Below are 16,722 nucleotides of genomic sequence, written 5' to 3'. Positions count from 1 at the left end.
ACCTGACTTTTCTTGCGGTTATTTCAGTTTAATGAAAAACAAGCATGCCATTAAACGCAACATTTATAGAAATCGAACTTTACCTCATCCATGACAACTAATTTTCGATTCCCGTCTGACTGATTTATCCACGGTGGAGTTGAAAACAACAGTTCCCATCATTCCGCCTTCCTCCACGGCGTCATCAAGCAAAGCCGTTGTTGTTGTTTTGAATGTAGCACCCTCTAGCGGCATAAAATCTTAGGTATTCCACCTTTAAATGTTATTTTTAGCTGTATGAAACAGCTCGTTATGATGCTTGATACTGAAAACTGCTATTCCTTTATATTATTTGCATTTATTTACGGAATTCTAAACACACTGATATGTAGCGCAAATGGTTTTATCATTTACTGCAGTTTGTTATACTTCTAGTAATTTACCTATAGCGGCTAATGGAGTGGAAGTCTCACTCATTCACAAAAAACACAATAAGTCCATTGTATCAAATTATTAATTTCAATGTAAGTACATAGTACTTAAAGCCACTTAATATAAAGTGGGAGCAAAAAAAATAATAACTTAGTATGCTATTCCAATTTGGTTGGCAGAAATAGAGGGAAAAAAAATGCTTGGTTGTTTCCAACCAAATTTGGGTCAAATATGGTCAAACCCAAATGTTGGGTTAAAAATGCAATTAAAAAATGTACAGTTGAAAGTGAAAGTTGAAGTTGGGTTCAAATTTGAAACTACATTTTTAACCCAACATTTGGGTTTGTCCATATTTTACCCAAATTTGGGTTCAAACAACCCTGCATTGTTTAGATTGTAACATCATGCTATGCTATTCCCATATGGCAGAAATAGAGTAACATAGTATGCTATTCCGATATGGCAGAAATAGGTTATCATGCTAGTATGCTATTCCGATATGGCAGAAAAAGAGTAACATGCTAGTTTGCTCTTCTTCTGATGAGGCAGAAATAGAGGAACATGCTAGCATACTATAGTAACATGCTCTTCTCACTCTAAAAAAACGCTGGGTTGTTTGAACCCAAATTTGGGTCAAATATGGACAAACCCAAATGTTGGGTTAAAAATGTAGTTTCAAATTTGAACCCAACTTTAACTTTCACTTTCAACTGTCATTTTTTAAATTACATTTTTAACTCAACATTTGGGTTTGTCCGTATTTGACCCAAATTTGGGTTCAAACAACCCAGCATTGTTTATTGTGTAACATGCTAGTATGCCTTTCCGATATGGCAGAAATAAAGTAACATGCACCTCTGATATGGCAGAAATAGATTAACATGCTAGTATGCTATTCCGATATGGCAGAAATGGATTAACATGCTAGTATGCTATTCCAAAATGGCAGAAATAGATTAACATGCTAGTATGCTATTCCAATATGGCAGAAATGGATTAATATGCTAGTATGCTATTCCAATATGGCAGAAATAGATTAACATGCTAGTATGCTATTCCAATATGGCAGAAATGGATTAACATGCTAGTACGCTATTCCGATATGGCAGAAATAGAGTAACATGCACTTCTGATATGGCAGAAATATAGTAACTTGCTAGTATGCTATTCCAATATGGCTGAAAAAGAGTAACATGCTAGTATGCTATTCCGATATGGCAGAAATAGAGCATGATAGTATGCTATTAGAATATGGCAGAAATAGTAAGATTATGTGCAAGTATGCTATTCTGAGTTGTACCCTAGATATCTAGGAGTGTTCTTCTCAACACTCTAAACAAAGTGTGTGTGAGTTTCCCACTATACAGTATTGATTGTCAGTTAATGCACAGTGTGGGCAGATCTTAGGGTTCAAAGTGATGAAAGATATGATTTGATGACTAATATCGCCCAGATGTGGGGTTGATTATGGGAATCTAACCATGAGAGACAAACAGCCCTCGTATACATGCAGCACTCCACTGCATTGAAATTCAATCACTTTAATCTGGTTTAGACTGATCAACCCTCCGTGTTCTTCTCATTCACTAGGGTAATTGAGTTCTGACTCTGCTTAAGTGGGCCGGAGTGGACCAGTACATGACAGAAGTGATATGCCAATTTGACACAGTTTTCAGAGCTGCAGTGGGAAAGTCCTTGTGGAAGGATGTGGTCTTGATGTTGTTTTAAAAAGCCTCTCATTTTATCTGCTGTCTTTGCAAATGTGGTTTTTAACAGAGCCAATAATACATTTTAAATAGAGGACATATTGGGATTTCTGTGTTGATAGAGAAATGTTTTTCATGCTAATTTATTTTAGTATGAAGGCTTACCCACAACTGTTCCTCCTTACAGGTGCTTAAATACTTCTGCTGTTAATTTTGTTCTCACCACACTTCGTTAGTTTTCTTCTCACTCTTGTTTCACGTTAGTTTAAAGCTGCAGTGGGAGTCTCCTGCAAATGTTTTACAGTTGAAGAAAGCTTGTTAAAACATTATTTACTTCACAGTTCCACTTTTTCTCTCCCTCTTCTTACTCATTCCTTCATCTCCAATAAATTACTTTGCCAAAACTCGTAGATCTACACTTTTAACTGTTTTTAATGATTTAGTCCAGTTTATTAAAGGCTTTTTACTTCACCGCGTGAGTGCCTTGGAGTATTTCATCTTCATAATTTGATGTCTTCCACCAGTTCATCCAGTGAGCACTAGTGGCTATACGTAAAGACACCCGTGTCTCTGCTTCTGTGATTTTGTAAAAGTTTGCTTATCCTTCTTTTTGCTTTGAGCTCTTCAAATATTAGTTCATTATTATAAATCTACTCATGCTGATGCCTAAACAGTTTTGGAAGTTAAAGCAAAGGGTTTGATTCCCAGGGAACTCAAAAATAAATGCAAATTGAATGCAATTGGATAAAAGTCTGCCAAGTGAATAAATGCAAATATCTCCTTAGATAGTTCTCCAAAACATTACAAGTCAAAATTTAATCACGCTCAGTCTCAGGGTTTAGTCTCAATGACATTTCTGAATGCATTTTAGGTACTTTGTCTTGACCTACCTTAATAAGAATGTGTCTGGTTTAGCCTATTTAGCAGTCTTCTTGAACTTATGCTGGCATCTTGCTGATCTGATGTAAAGCAGAAGGTTTTTAGTTATCGGTACCATGGTAGTAACACGCTATTCGCAGACAGCCATGATGAATTTATTCTGCAAGCAAAAGTGTCCAGTAACAGGGTAGTTACCGAGATCAACTGAGTAAAGTGCCCCATGAGGCGATCTGTTCCATGTAAAATAAAACAGTTTTAATGGAGTCTTCATCTCATGTGAGCGAACATGAGTTTAAACACATTTGTCAAAAGTACTATTTATTTATTTATGTGTTAAACATTTTTAATGAGGGAAAGATTACTGAGTGTGACGTTAAAACTTTGGTCCCTTGCTTTGACATGCAGAGCGAATAATTTTAAACACAGAACATTCATAATCCGGATACAATTTAAGCAAGGCACTTAGTGAAAATCAACGACTTTCAGAATTCCCACTTTTGAGTTCCACAATTAGTATATGATGACGGAATATACATTTTTGAGTAAACTACTCCTTTAATCCCATGTTGCTGCTTTCTGTGTCATAATGTATGTGCAATTTAGATCGCTTTGGATGAAAGAATTGGCCAAATGACAAATCACTGTTTTATTCAAATAAAGAAACCGACTTAAACCGGTAGTTTCAGGTTTACCCAAATGTGTTGAATGAAATTTCTCAGAGCTGCAATTATACAGAATTGCCATTGGTGCTGTCTTAAGTAAACTCTCAATGTACTTCCTTATAAGATGTCATTTTATTTCTTGTGGGTATCCTTCATCTGTAAACGACATGTCTAAGCATGCAATGGTAAAGGATGACGTCTTCGTAGCCTAGCTAAGAAAACATCTCGGGCTTGTTTCACCCTCAGCCTTGTTAATTGGTGTGTTGATTGGGCTCTGTAGAGAAACACACACAATACAGGCAATTCTGCTCTCCAGTTCCTGTCTTTTCTGTCATATCATGTTTCTTTTAGCTATAGCATCTGGCCAGCATTATTTCACTACGGCTCTCGGTTCTCTCTTTCTCAACACACACACACACACACTTTTTCCCTTAGGTTACATCATAGTTATGACCTCATTGCCTTGGTGTTGCAGTCTAAACACAGTGAAGGTAGTGTTGCCATAACAGTGTCCATGTGTGTGTGCTCACTTTGAACACTTTGTTTAAGGTAATACAAGCTATTTTCACATAAAGATGTGGTCACCTCTGTTTAGGAATAAATTCACTTCCCTGGAGCAAATTGGAGGTAGAAGACGTTTGGAGGAAGAAGACGTTTGCTTCTCTCGTTTTAATCCCAGAATTCCAAACTGCCGGTCAGTGTAAGGTCGCACGTGTCACCTGCGTTTAGTCGAGTGCTGCAGTGATGTAAACCATGTGCTGCCACCTGTTGCAGATTTATTAAAAGATTGGACTGGTGTTTAAGTTTAGTCCTCCATCTGTCGTTCCACTCTACTTTCAAAGCCTTTTGTTCCAGATCTGCCAGACCAGGGCATTGTAGTAAGTTACAGGGAAGTGGTGTTAGGCCGCACAGTCTTGTCATGTCAGAATGGTCTGACTGGAGATGGCATGTGAGAGTGACATGAACTGGGTCAAATGAGCTGCCATTAATGATTGCACAAGTCTGTGTGTGTGTGAGTTATAATCTTTGCCAATATGGAAAATAATACATTTTTGGTTCTGTCAAAAATATGTTTCAAATATACACATTTCTGTCATTAAACTCCTGTTTTCTATTTTAATATGTTATGCAGTTTATCCCTGTAATAGTAAAGCTTAATTTTTAGCAGTTATTACCCCAGTCTTCATTGTCACAAGATCCTTCAGAAATCATTCTAATATGCTGATTAGAAACATTTCTAATCAATGTTGAAAAGAGTCGTGTTGCTTAATATTTTTGTGGAAACTATCATACAGTTTTTTTCTGATTGATAGGAAGTTCCAAAGAACAGTATTTATTTGAAATAGAAATCTTTTGTAACATTATAAACATATTTACTGTCACTTTCAATCAATTTAATGCATCCTTGCTGAATATATACAGTATATTATCTTTTTTCAGATCATATTTACAAATTGTCAGGCTGCAAGAATAGGGAAAGTGCTCATTATAGCAACTTGGCATCTATGAAAGAAATAGTTTGGCTTCGGCAAAATTTTCAAGGTTTTTGGCATTGAATCTTTGAAAGATATTCAAGAGTTTTTTGTTTGAGACACTTGAAAGCAGGTTAATAAGAAAATATACTTGAGCACAGCTGTAAATTAAACCTTTTTTTCAGGGTAATATCTAATTTCAAAAGTTCCTGCCCTTTAAATATCACATAAACGGTGTTTGCTCGCTTTGTAAATCAGTCAGAAAGCCTCTTACTGTCTAAGTGGGCGGTTCTTGATCAGAATAAGCTGATCCATATAATCAAAAGTCTGGCTACCCTATATTTACCTGTATTTTTCCTCATAATTCTGCTGCCATAAGTGATGAATGTGTTTGTGCACATGCATATTGGCAATATTTAGTCAGCATGTCAGCGTGAAGGGAGAGTTTTGATTGGGTTCTGCTTCATGAAGTGTATGTTTCCTAGATGTAAATATTTTCTTAGTCAGAAACGCACTGTAATTACAGGACACAGTCAGCCTGGCGTAAAGTGTGTGGGCTCCTGGCAGCTTTGAGGGTGGTATATATATAGTGCATTCAAGAGTTTATTTAACCGAGACACCATCCGTTAGACACACACTCAAACCGTCTGTCCCATCAGCTTTAGAACGAGTCAATATCCTGTTTAGTCTTACAAAGGCAACAGTAAGCCGTACACTATGTCTGGCTCCATTACACCTTTGGCCTTCATCTTGACCTTGTTCCCACCCTCACAGTTCATGATTCAGGCATCGATTCTCATGTCTTTTTTTGTGCTTTCCTTTGCCAGAGTGCTGGATCTCAACAAATAGGCACTGATTACATTATTTCGACATCAATGCATACAAACCAGCCTTTGGTATACAAGTGTCAATAGCGCTATGCTAATGCACGCTAACACAAACAGACGTGTTGACACTACGAGCCCAGTCTCAGTCAGTCTTAGTCGCGCTCTCAGACTCCGCTGTGATTCTGATTGTTTTTCCGTGTCTTACCCAAACAGATAAGTCTCTGAAGCCACAAGGCATGATTCAGTTCTTGCTGGTTCACACAGAATGGGATTGAACCAGTTTCCTGCCTTCTCAGGACCCCAGAGCAGCCTGGGGCAGGACTGTTTCAGGGCTGCCGCTTGTGGGTTCTGGGAGGAAAGCGGCCGCAGAACATTAGTTAGCTGTCAAGTTTTCCAGTACGAAGGCACAGGATGTCGGCTGGATCCAGCTTCCCGTGTGAATGGCTGCACTGATGGGAATCTCAGGGAATATGGGGGAAATTGGTTGTGGGATTCAAACCGCTGCTGCTGAGACAATCCGTGGGGTTAATCTTCACATCGCTCCTCTCCTACTTCTGGTTCCATCCGCCGTTTTCGTTCACTCCGGCCTTTCGCCCAGCCCATAATTGCTTTTGCTTCTTTTGTTCTCACACAGTGAGAAGTTTGACAGTGTACATAAACAGAATTCCAGAGGAGCAGTGGCGTATGGAAAAAGCGCATATGGAGGCAGTTTGCCTGGATCTCTGCAAGGAACCAGTGAGGACCATCTATAATAGATCTGTTCTGCACTCAACGAGTAGTCATTACCGAAGCTTAACGGACAGAGAGGCAGATGCTCAGCATGTGTTCCTCTCACAAGGTGAAAATATAACCATGATATGTTGTTCGTGACCTTGTTACTTTCAAATGTTATGAACTGTTGGGACAGGATGATCTGCCAGGGGATAAGTTGGTTGGGTCATGTATTAAATTATACATAAATGGGTGTTTCAAGTATGCAGACTTTTATGTTCCATGGGTTGATTTCTATTAAGTAGACACTCTACTACACTGAGGCCCTGTTTACACGAGAACGCTCGCGGGTGATAACGTAACAATATTTTATCGGATGTGCCTTTCGTTTACACGGCGACGGCGTTTTTGGGGCTTAAAAACGCAAAAAAAGTGAAACCACCTTCCTGTGTAAAGGGTAAAAACCGGAAAAACGCAAAAGTCTGCTTGACAGTGCGCGGACTTGGTGTTGTTGTGTGGCACTGCTCCACATTGCCACCTAGCCGCCTGGAGTGCATACTGCATTGAATTTCACACACTTTTGCGTCACAAAAGGATGCGGATTTCCCACCCAAAACCCTCGTCTGAACGCAGAATAAAAAGTGATAACGCAACGCCACTTTTGCGTTTTCTCTTCAGAATCGTTTCCGTGTAAACATAGCATGAGAGTTCAGTTGACATTGCATAGTTACTTATAGTTAGTAGAATGTCTGAAGTGGACTATAAAGTGTTGCTCATGAAGGCTGCATTTCTTTGTTGAAAGTACAGTAAAAACAGTAATATTGTGTAACAATACAGTTAATTCAGTGAAATAGTGAGAAAACTATAGTGAGAGTGTGAAATGTTTAAAGTTCTCTCAGCCCACAATGCAGCCATACACCCAAATATAGAAATGTATGTATGAGGTCCATTTTGAATGGTTTTCCAGCGTTAATCTACACCTGTGCTGCTCTGGACTTATACCGGTCGGGGTTCTTCCCTCTGAGGAACGTCAGAGGACATAATTCGTGTTGTACCGCTACAACACCCACACAGTCAGAGAGATGACTTCATTTCTCATAACACACTTTTAAATTACATTTAGAAGCAAATTTATGGTTTTTGTGCATAGATCCAGTATCTGATTACCAATAAGAGCAGGATTAATTTATGGCCATTTGTCGTTGAGTGCACGGGACGTCTCTGCCAAGCGTTCGGGTTTATGCTCCTCCATAATGCCGAATTGGATCATTTCCTGACCGTGACCTGAAGCATTTAGGAAAATGTTTTGCTTTTAGTGTCTTTGCCTCTACACCTTCTAAGAGAACCACCCCATACTGTGACGCAGAGAATAATGTGAAACACATTGCACTTTTCTTGCTTTCAATCACACTCATTTTGTCTTACTTATTCATGATCATTATCTCGTGCTGTTTCCTAGCGTTTTAGGAGATGAACGCATATCTTTGCTGCTGTGTGGTGCCAGCGCAGGTCAAGTGATTCGACGTGATTTACAGCATGTGATTGTAAACCTGGAGGTGGGAGTGTCAGTGTGTGTATGTACGGGCAGAAAAACAACTCTCCATGTGAGTGACAGATGGAGCTGTTTAAACAGACCCCCTTAGGTTTATGTTTCATTTCAGTGTCAGGGTTAATATTGAGAGTAATACGGCTCAAATCAGTTCCATGCAGCGTGTTTAGTTCCGTGAGGAAAGCTATAGTCGTGCAGGCCTCCTCTGAGAGGGATTTCCCAATACTAACAAAAAATAAGTCGAACACAATACATCATTATGGAAATGATAAACAAACAACACACTGCATTGTTCGGCAAGCCACGTTACTAGCTGTATGGTAGCGCTGTTCTTCGCTGTACCTGATCCTGCTCCTGTAGTCTCTAATCGCACAGATTGGAAAGAATGAACCTTGCCTGTGGTCACTAGGTTCAGATCTTTATTGCTGCTGTGGCCCAGCACATTTCACCATAGTTTCAATCCTCCTAACGACTGTTTCACCACAGATGTTTCGACACAGCAGCACAGTTTTCACTGAGGTCGCTGTATCACCACTCAAACGGACTACAACGTTTCTGTATCCTCCAACACAATTCCAAGTAGTACAAGTGAAGTGTTTAATATTTTCCAGAGGTGGGGGACTCGAGTCACATGACTTGACTCGAGTCTGACTCGAGTCCCAATTTTCAGGACTTGTGACTTGCTTGATTAAAGTACAAAAATGACTTGACTTGACTTTGACTTGAGAACAAGTTACTTGAGACTTGACTTGACTTGAAGTGGAAGACTCGACAATGACTTGAATATATAATAAACAAACAGCAATACAGTTAATTAAAATATATATATATATATATATTGTGACGTCAGCATCACGGCATCTGTGCCTTTAACGCTGCTCAATTCAAAGTTTCAAACCGCGCCAAACGGAAGTTTCGGGAGTCTCACGCATATTGATAGCGTCTCCATGATGCCCGCAAATGAGTTAAAATCTCCCGGAATCTAGAGCGAGATACTGCGCGTATAACATACATAGCGTGCGGCGTGTGCACGGCAGAGATATGGGAAGCCAAACAAACCAAAAGTGGGATGAGACAGCGGGGCTTTACAGAGCTCGCAGACATGTCATCTGCATCTGCACGGTTCAATGATCCGAGCCGCGCAGCCGATTCGTCAGCGCAGCGCGGACGTGTTTCCTAGCGACACTCAATAGTCAGCGCTGTACTGACCAATTTAAAGCAACGCAAACCATATGCTACATACTACATGCAAATAAATGTACAATAAAGAAACCCCTCCTTCCTTACAAAGAATTGTTTTCTACTGAAGTTTAGGAGTTAATTATGGAGAATTCCATAATTAAAACAATCATTTGTTAATATTTATGTAAATTTAATATATAATATACATAATATTATTTAATATGTAATATTTATTAAATATAAAATATGTTAATATAACATATTACCATTTTTATTTTATATTTATTTTAAACATATTTTAAATATGTTAATATAACATATTAACATATGTTATATTTATTAACATATTTTATATCCCCCCCCCCCCCCCCTCCCTAACATTACATTCATTGAGATATACCTCCCTGAAATGAATTCTTGTAGGTTGGGATGTCTGTATATGCAGCATAGATATACACGGCTGTGCAGCTGCAAATGCGTTTTACATATAGGTTTCAGTAAATCGAGGAAAAGGAGTTTCCGAAGACATTTGTTGGCTATGATAAGAAAAACTACTGAATTAAAAAAAAATGCATTTTATATTCTCATACATTTCATACATTTTAGATTTTATAATTTACATTTATATAAGATATTACATTTTAGATTTCATACATTTTAGACCGTTTCAATTAAATTGAATTAGACAGATTGGATTATCTTAGAATCGATACATCTTAGACTCTGAACGTTTTGTGTAAACAACACAATTTTATTTTATTTTCAGATATTAATGTAGCACAGATATGCATATGATTAATATAGCAAATGTATATTAAATAAGATACATAATATATGTATAAAAGTTCATCTTTTCTGTGCAAAAATAAATATGTATCGAAAAAATTTACCTCTATTTATTTTAGTAGTGTGACTTGACTTTACTTGAAACTTATCAGGACTTGACTTGACTTGCTTAGGGTGAACCCTTGACTTGACTTGACTTGCTTGATTTATCTGAACTGCGACTTGAGACTTGACTCGAGACTTGATGGTTAAGACTTGAGACTTGCTTGGACTTGACCATGTGTGACTTGTCCCCACCTCTGATATTTTCTATATTAAAATACCTATAAGTCTATAAATGTCTGTGATTTCAATTTCTTGCAAGACCAAATTATGTACATATACATCAATTTTAGAGGTTATTATGACTTATTGGCTTGTGTGTAGAATAGAATTCTGCTAATATTAATTATATGTAGAATTTATATAATGGAACACTATTTAAAAGAAAATAAAGGCCAGATTTAACCGCTTGCACCAATTTATCGCAGGAATAAATTGCATTTTAAAATATTACAAAATAGAAAACAATGTTTTAAATGCAAACCCTAATGCTCAAAATAATTAATTGGTTAACTTAAATTAATCAAATTAGTTCAATCAAATGAATTCAAATGAAAATCGATTTCTTTTTTCTTTTGAGTTCACAAAACACATTTTTGGTAATCTGAATTGTTTTATTCACAATTATTATTATTATTGTTTTTTGGAGTTTTAAGAACTTGTCTCTTTTAATTTAGGCAAACATAAAAATAACTTAAAATGCATGGTCTGGGATTTCCATTTCCCAAGATGCTTTGCCATGACACTCGAAAGGGAGTGTAAATGCTAAAATTAAGTGTTATATAATGTTTTTTTTGTGCAAGATTAATGTTAAGTGGGCGATTTGGCAGTGTTTAAAGTTTAGCTATGCTAATTAGCTTTGCTCATTTGGAAAATTATGCTAATGTTCTATGTTGGGTTGGGGGTTACCATCATGGCCACAAGTGGAGCATGAGCTTAGTTTGAGAACAGGTATTTTCGATGTTCTATATTTCAGTACTCATTTAGCAATTCCTGTGCTATGCTAATGCGATAATTGTGTTACCAATTAGCAAGTTAGCATTAACTAGTTAAAGAGAAGTTTCCACTACTAAAAATAATTGAGTTGATATTACATTTTAATTTAAAGTGACTTGTATGAGTTAACTTACTCAAATATTTCAAGTTAAGAGCAATTATAATGCACTTGTACAAAATAAAAATTTGCTAGTTCTGCTGACATCACTGATGTAGTCATTTTCAGATTATGACTATTTTATTGTGTTTTTGATCAAATAAATGCAGCACTAATAAATATAAGAAACTTTACCAAATAAAAAAAATAAAAAATATTACCAACCCCTATATAGGAGAAACGTCTTAATACATAATTGAAACATAAATTAGAGCTTTTATGAACCAATGATATGAGTGGGGGGTGGGGCTTCACGTTTGAACAATGGAAGGCAAATTGTTTGGAAACAATAATTTTTTGTGATTCCCTTTAGCACACTTGTGGCAGAAAAGTGACAAACTTCACCTTTGAAGGATGTGTGGTTTTTTGTAACGTAAATTAGTATAGTCTAATTGTGTCACCTCCTCAAGAGAAACTTTCTGGGTTTTTTCCCTGTTCTTTAGGGTCTTCTCTACTGTGATATACTGTTCTAGTTTTAATAAACGGCCTCTCATTCTTTCGCTCTCTGTCTCTCTTTCTTTTGTACACTCCTTCTGGGAGGTGTTCTGTCAGAAATGTGTTTTTAATCAGGGCTATGTTCTGCTGGGATATGTTAATGTGGAACACTGCTTCCCAAACCCTGTGGGTCCACTGCAGAGCCAGCGCATAGCCAACTTTGGGCCAATGCTGGCGTGCTTACAGGCCGCTGACATCCTCCTGCATTAAGACGCTCCCTCTGTTTAAACTTAGAGAGGGGGGATAGGGAAATATTTCCTAGAAAACCCCTGAAAGTAGTTGCCATGCAAAACAATCCCACTACAGTCGAGGAGATATGGGTTAGAGGTAGAGTGCCATGTACTGCAGAAGACTATGGACCCTGTTCTCAGAATGAAGACGATGTTAAAGAGAAGTTGCCCCTCAGAAACTTTGCCTCGTGTTCGCGCCTGAGGAACACAAACAAAGCTGGTGTACAAATGTGTTGTTTCCCAGAATGCTGCTGAGAACGGCCAGTGCTCTGGGTGACACTTTCAATCAACAGGAAATCACAATTGGCCCCGTTTGCTTTCTTAACACACGTTTCTGGTCTTAATGTCCATGATTCATCATGCGTATTATTCCAAAGTCGTAGTCTTCCATCAAAGCAATCCAAGAGACAGAACTTCAGCCACCCTCCCTTAAACTTGTTTCCAGGGGGTGGGGAGTTGATGGTGCCCCCATAGTTAGTGCCCGCAGATTGCCTATTCTGAGTATGTGGAACAGTGGTACTGGAATCGCTGGAAGCTTTACATGAATCATTCACTGAAATGAAAACATGACATTTCTGCAATTGATCAACAACAAATCCAACATACATGGCCTAAGGTTACAATAGAATAATATACATTAAAAAGTATAAAAGGTAAATGTGAGTTTTTTTCATCTCACAATTCAGACTTTTCCCCCCTCAGTATTGTGACATATAAACGAGGAATTGAGAAGAAATGAGGCAGAATTATGAGAAAAAAAGTCACAATTAACTTTTTTCTTTTCTACTCCATGGCAGAAATAAACTACTCCTCTCCCTCCTCCATCTACTAATCTCCCTCCATCAACTACTCCTCTCCCTCCTCCATCTACTTCTCCTCTCCATCCCCCATCTACTCCTCTCCCACCATCAACTACTCTCTCTACTCCATCTACTCCTCTCCCACCATCAACTACTCTCTCTACTCCATCTACTCCTCTCCCACCATCAACTACTCCTCTCCCTCCTCCATCCACCCCTCTCCCCATCTACTCCTCTCCCTCCTCCATCCACCCCTCTCCCCATCTACTCCTCTCCCACCATCAACTACTCCTCTCCTCCATCAACTACACCTTTCCCTCCTCCATCTACTCCTCTTCCTCCATCAACTACTCCTCTCCCACCTCCATCCACCCCTCTCCTACATCAACTACTCCTCTCCCACCATCAACTACTCCTCCATCTACTCCTCTCCCACTATCAACTACTCCTCTCCTCCATCAACTACTCCTCTCCCTCCTCCATCCACTTCTCTTCCTCCATCACATACTCCTCTCCTCCCTCTACTCCTCTCCCTCAATCAATTATTCCTCTCCCTCCTCCATCTACTCCTCTCTCTCCTTCATCTACTCCTCTCCCTCCACCATCTACTTCTCTCCCCCTCCATCCACTCCTCTTCCTCCATCACCTACTCCTCTCCCTCCTCCATCTACTCCTCTTTTCCTTCATCTACTCCTCTTCCTCCTCCATCTACTCCTCTTCCTCCATCAACTACTCCTCCAAAATTTCATTGATCTGTTACCCCAAAATGCTTATCAGTTGTTTCAATATTTATATATATATTTTTACAGTACTTTTGAGCTGCTGTTGTTGCAGAAGTATAGGCTTTATATTTAAGTTTGGAAGTTGGAATATAGGTCTTCATTTCAGTCTTGCTGTGTTCACGCATTTGCAAAAAAGGCCTGAAAGATCCATGATTTTGGTATTAGGTAAGCTTGTGTGAAAAGAAAATTTAAGCATTTTAGAAACGTGTAATTGACTGTATATTGTGCAAAAATGTGATTACAGATTAAACAAAAGTCTGTTAGCAATTGAAAAAAACCCAAATTTTTTCATCTAATATTAATATTAATACTTTATTTTATCTTTATTTCAATTCCCGAAAACTATTTTTAATCGTTTTGGTTTTAGTTAACAAGAACAACACTGCTTTTACATAATATGTTTTATTTTCCTCAGCCAATGATCTGTAATGACATTACTGTAATGGTTTCAGCTCCACTCAGGCTTTTCCATTTTCTGCTCTCCGCTCGCTTGACACTCTGCTGAGAGAAACCCTGCTCTGAGTAGTCCTGGTGTTTTAACTGCTTCCCGGTCCTCTTCTACTATTAGGTGTATGATTATGTGGCTTACATGTATGCGTCTCACAAACCTCTCCACCAGGTGCTGCTATTCGCTGAGCAGATCTGGCCTCCAAACCCAAAAAGAATGAGGTGTGTGTGGCAGAAAAAGCAGGAGAGTAGGACAGATAGAAAGAGATTGAGACCGGCTGTAGTGTGTTCTCCTCTCATCTGGATTGAGTTAACATTCCAAACTCACAGACACAGCAACCATATCCCACTATAGGCGAGCTGTGCTCTTACAACTTACAACAATATGTGTGTGTGTGTGTGTGTGTGTATTTGTATGCATATGTGTGTGTGCAGTGAGCAGGACGGCCTCTCCTTGTCTGAGTGGGCTCTCCCACGACACTCCTTCCTAAACATGCCACATTCCTTCTTCTCATCCATCCTTCTCTGCTTTTCTATAAAAAAGAAGATAAGTGAAGCGTTTATACTAGCATAATTGTAGAGCAGGGCTACTGTTTAGGTCTTGAATAGTCTCATGACTCTTGTGTCATAGTTTATTAGAATCTTGAGAGCTTGGACCCAAAGGAAAAAGATATTGATATATAGTGGTATTGCTTAATTTAATTTACCTATGTGTTACTGCTGAGCAGGGACTAAAGTAAACCATAATTATGCAGCGTTCTTGTTCTGTCACTTTTGATTAAATTATTACCATTATTGGCTTCATTCTATTTCCTGTATGCTCCAGCACAGTTTTTTTTTTTTTTGCCAATTACCTCTGTTTTTACCAACTTGCTCAAAACACTTTTAGAGCCCATTACATTAAGCATAATGCTATGGTCAGTAAGGGACACTGGTACAACATAGTAGACTCTCAGTAGCAATTGTGGGTTGTATTATACTCTTAGGTTTTGAACTCAGGACTGCTTATCAACAACTCATACCACTGACTTTATCCATATATGTGTATTTATTTTTTTTATTTTATTTTGCTCTTTTCTCTGGTAAATATATACGATCGCAAAAATATATAATATAATATATCGACATTTAATATTTAATTGTATTTAAATCTATTAATATTACTAGAACAATTAATATTACTATTAGTATTATTGTTTGCTTATTTTGTTTATTTTTTGTTTTATTCCTTTGTAAATATGCTATCATCACAAAGGGTTTTCAATATAGTATATTATAATAATTTGATAAAAATAACAATAATAATAATAATTATTATTATTTATTTATTTATCACAACAAATAAATAATAATAATTATTATTATTTATTATTTTAGGTATGCATACCAGAATAACCATTAGATTTTAGAGCCCCATCATCTCTGAAATCCCAACTGAACCCCTGCCACCGACATTTCTGTGGAAAACCAAGGACCAGGCTGGGTCAAAGGTCAACCTGTACACTTCCAAATTGCTGCCTTAATCTTTATGTGTGTGTAGGTGTTAACCATGAGGGTTATGACTATTCTAACTAATAGGGTTAGTGCCGTAGGCAAATACTCCAGCACCCAACTCAACCCCCCCTCTCTCTTCAACAGCTGTGAACTTGAACTCATATTTACCTACGTGTGTTGAATTGCAGCAACACACACACGGCTCACTCAGCAGTGAAGACCTGGAGTGTTATAGGCTTCATATGGTTCCCGCATTAAGAAATATAAAATTATGTTTTGTGTTCATTTTAAGCTTAATATAAAATCAAATTTTATATTTTCTTTTGGGACAAATTTGTCTCCAGAAGTTAGCTGAATATGACAAAACCTTCGAGTAATAGGTATTACTAATAATTAGTTTAGTGTAAAAACACATTAGACTTTTATAGGTCATGATTTAGATTGCTAAGCAAATGCATGCAAGTGTTCGTTTGCGCGCTCTGTGATGTCTGTTTGGAACATATGACCTGTTGACAGATGACCTGTGTGTGTGTGTTGAGTAACAGCATTGTAGTTTGGTGGTGTCAACTTACACATACAGACAGGTCTGCACACAGCAGGATTCAGCTGTGCTTGGCTTTAAACTAGACTCTACAGATACTTGAGTGAGCAGAGGATGCAAAAGATGAAGTAAGACAGGAAGAGTATGGGGAGGAGAGAGGAAGAACAATCATGAAAAGACAAGACAGGAGAGCAGGAGGTCTTGGAGAGGTAAAAGTAAAAACAAAGGGGCGAACGAATGTGGTGAAGAAAGAGTGCAAGGTGTCTCATCGTGGGTAAAGGGGTGAGAGTAGACGGTGAAAGAGAGATGTAGCTGGACCGGAGGTGTGCAGAGCAGAGGTGGGTAAGGAAGGGTTAAGCGTTCGACTGGTGCAGCACAACAGGAAGGCTGTTCTTGGGCCCGACTCCAAACAGATGTTCAATTGTTTCAGAGCTGTGCTTACACTGTTGGACTGCGTTCCACCACTCAAGGGAGGAGGAGGGGCCGAAAACTC

The sequence above is a fragment of the Pimephales promelas genome, chromosome 14 (assembly GCF_988280905.1).
Source record: "Pimephales promelas chromosome 14, fPimPro1.hap1.1, whole genome shotgun sequence".
NCBI lineage: Eukaryota > Metazoa > Chordata > Actinopteri > Cypriniformes > Leuciscidae > Pimephales > Pimephales promelas.
This window is presented reverse-complemented; position numbering follows the sequence as displayed.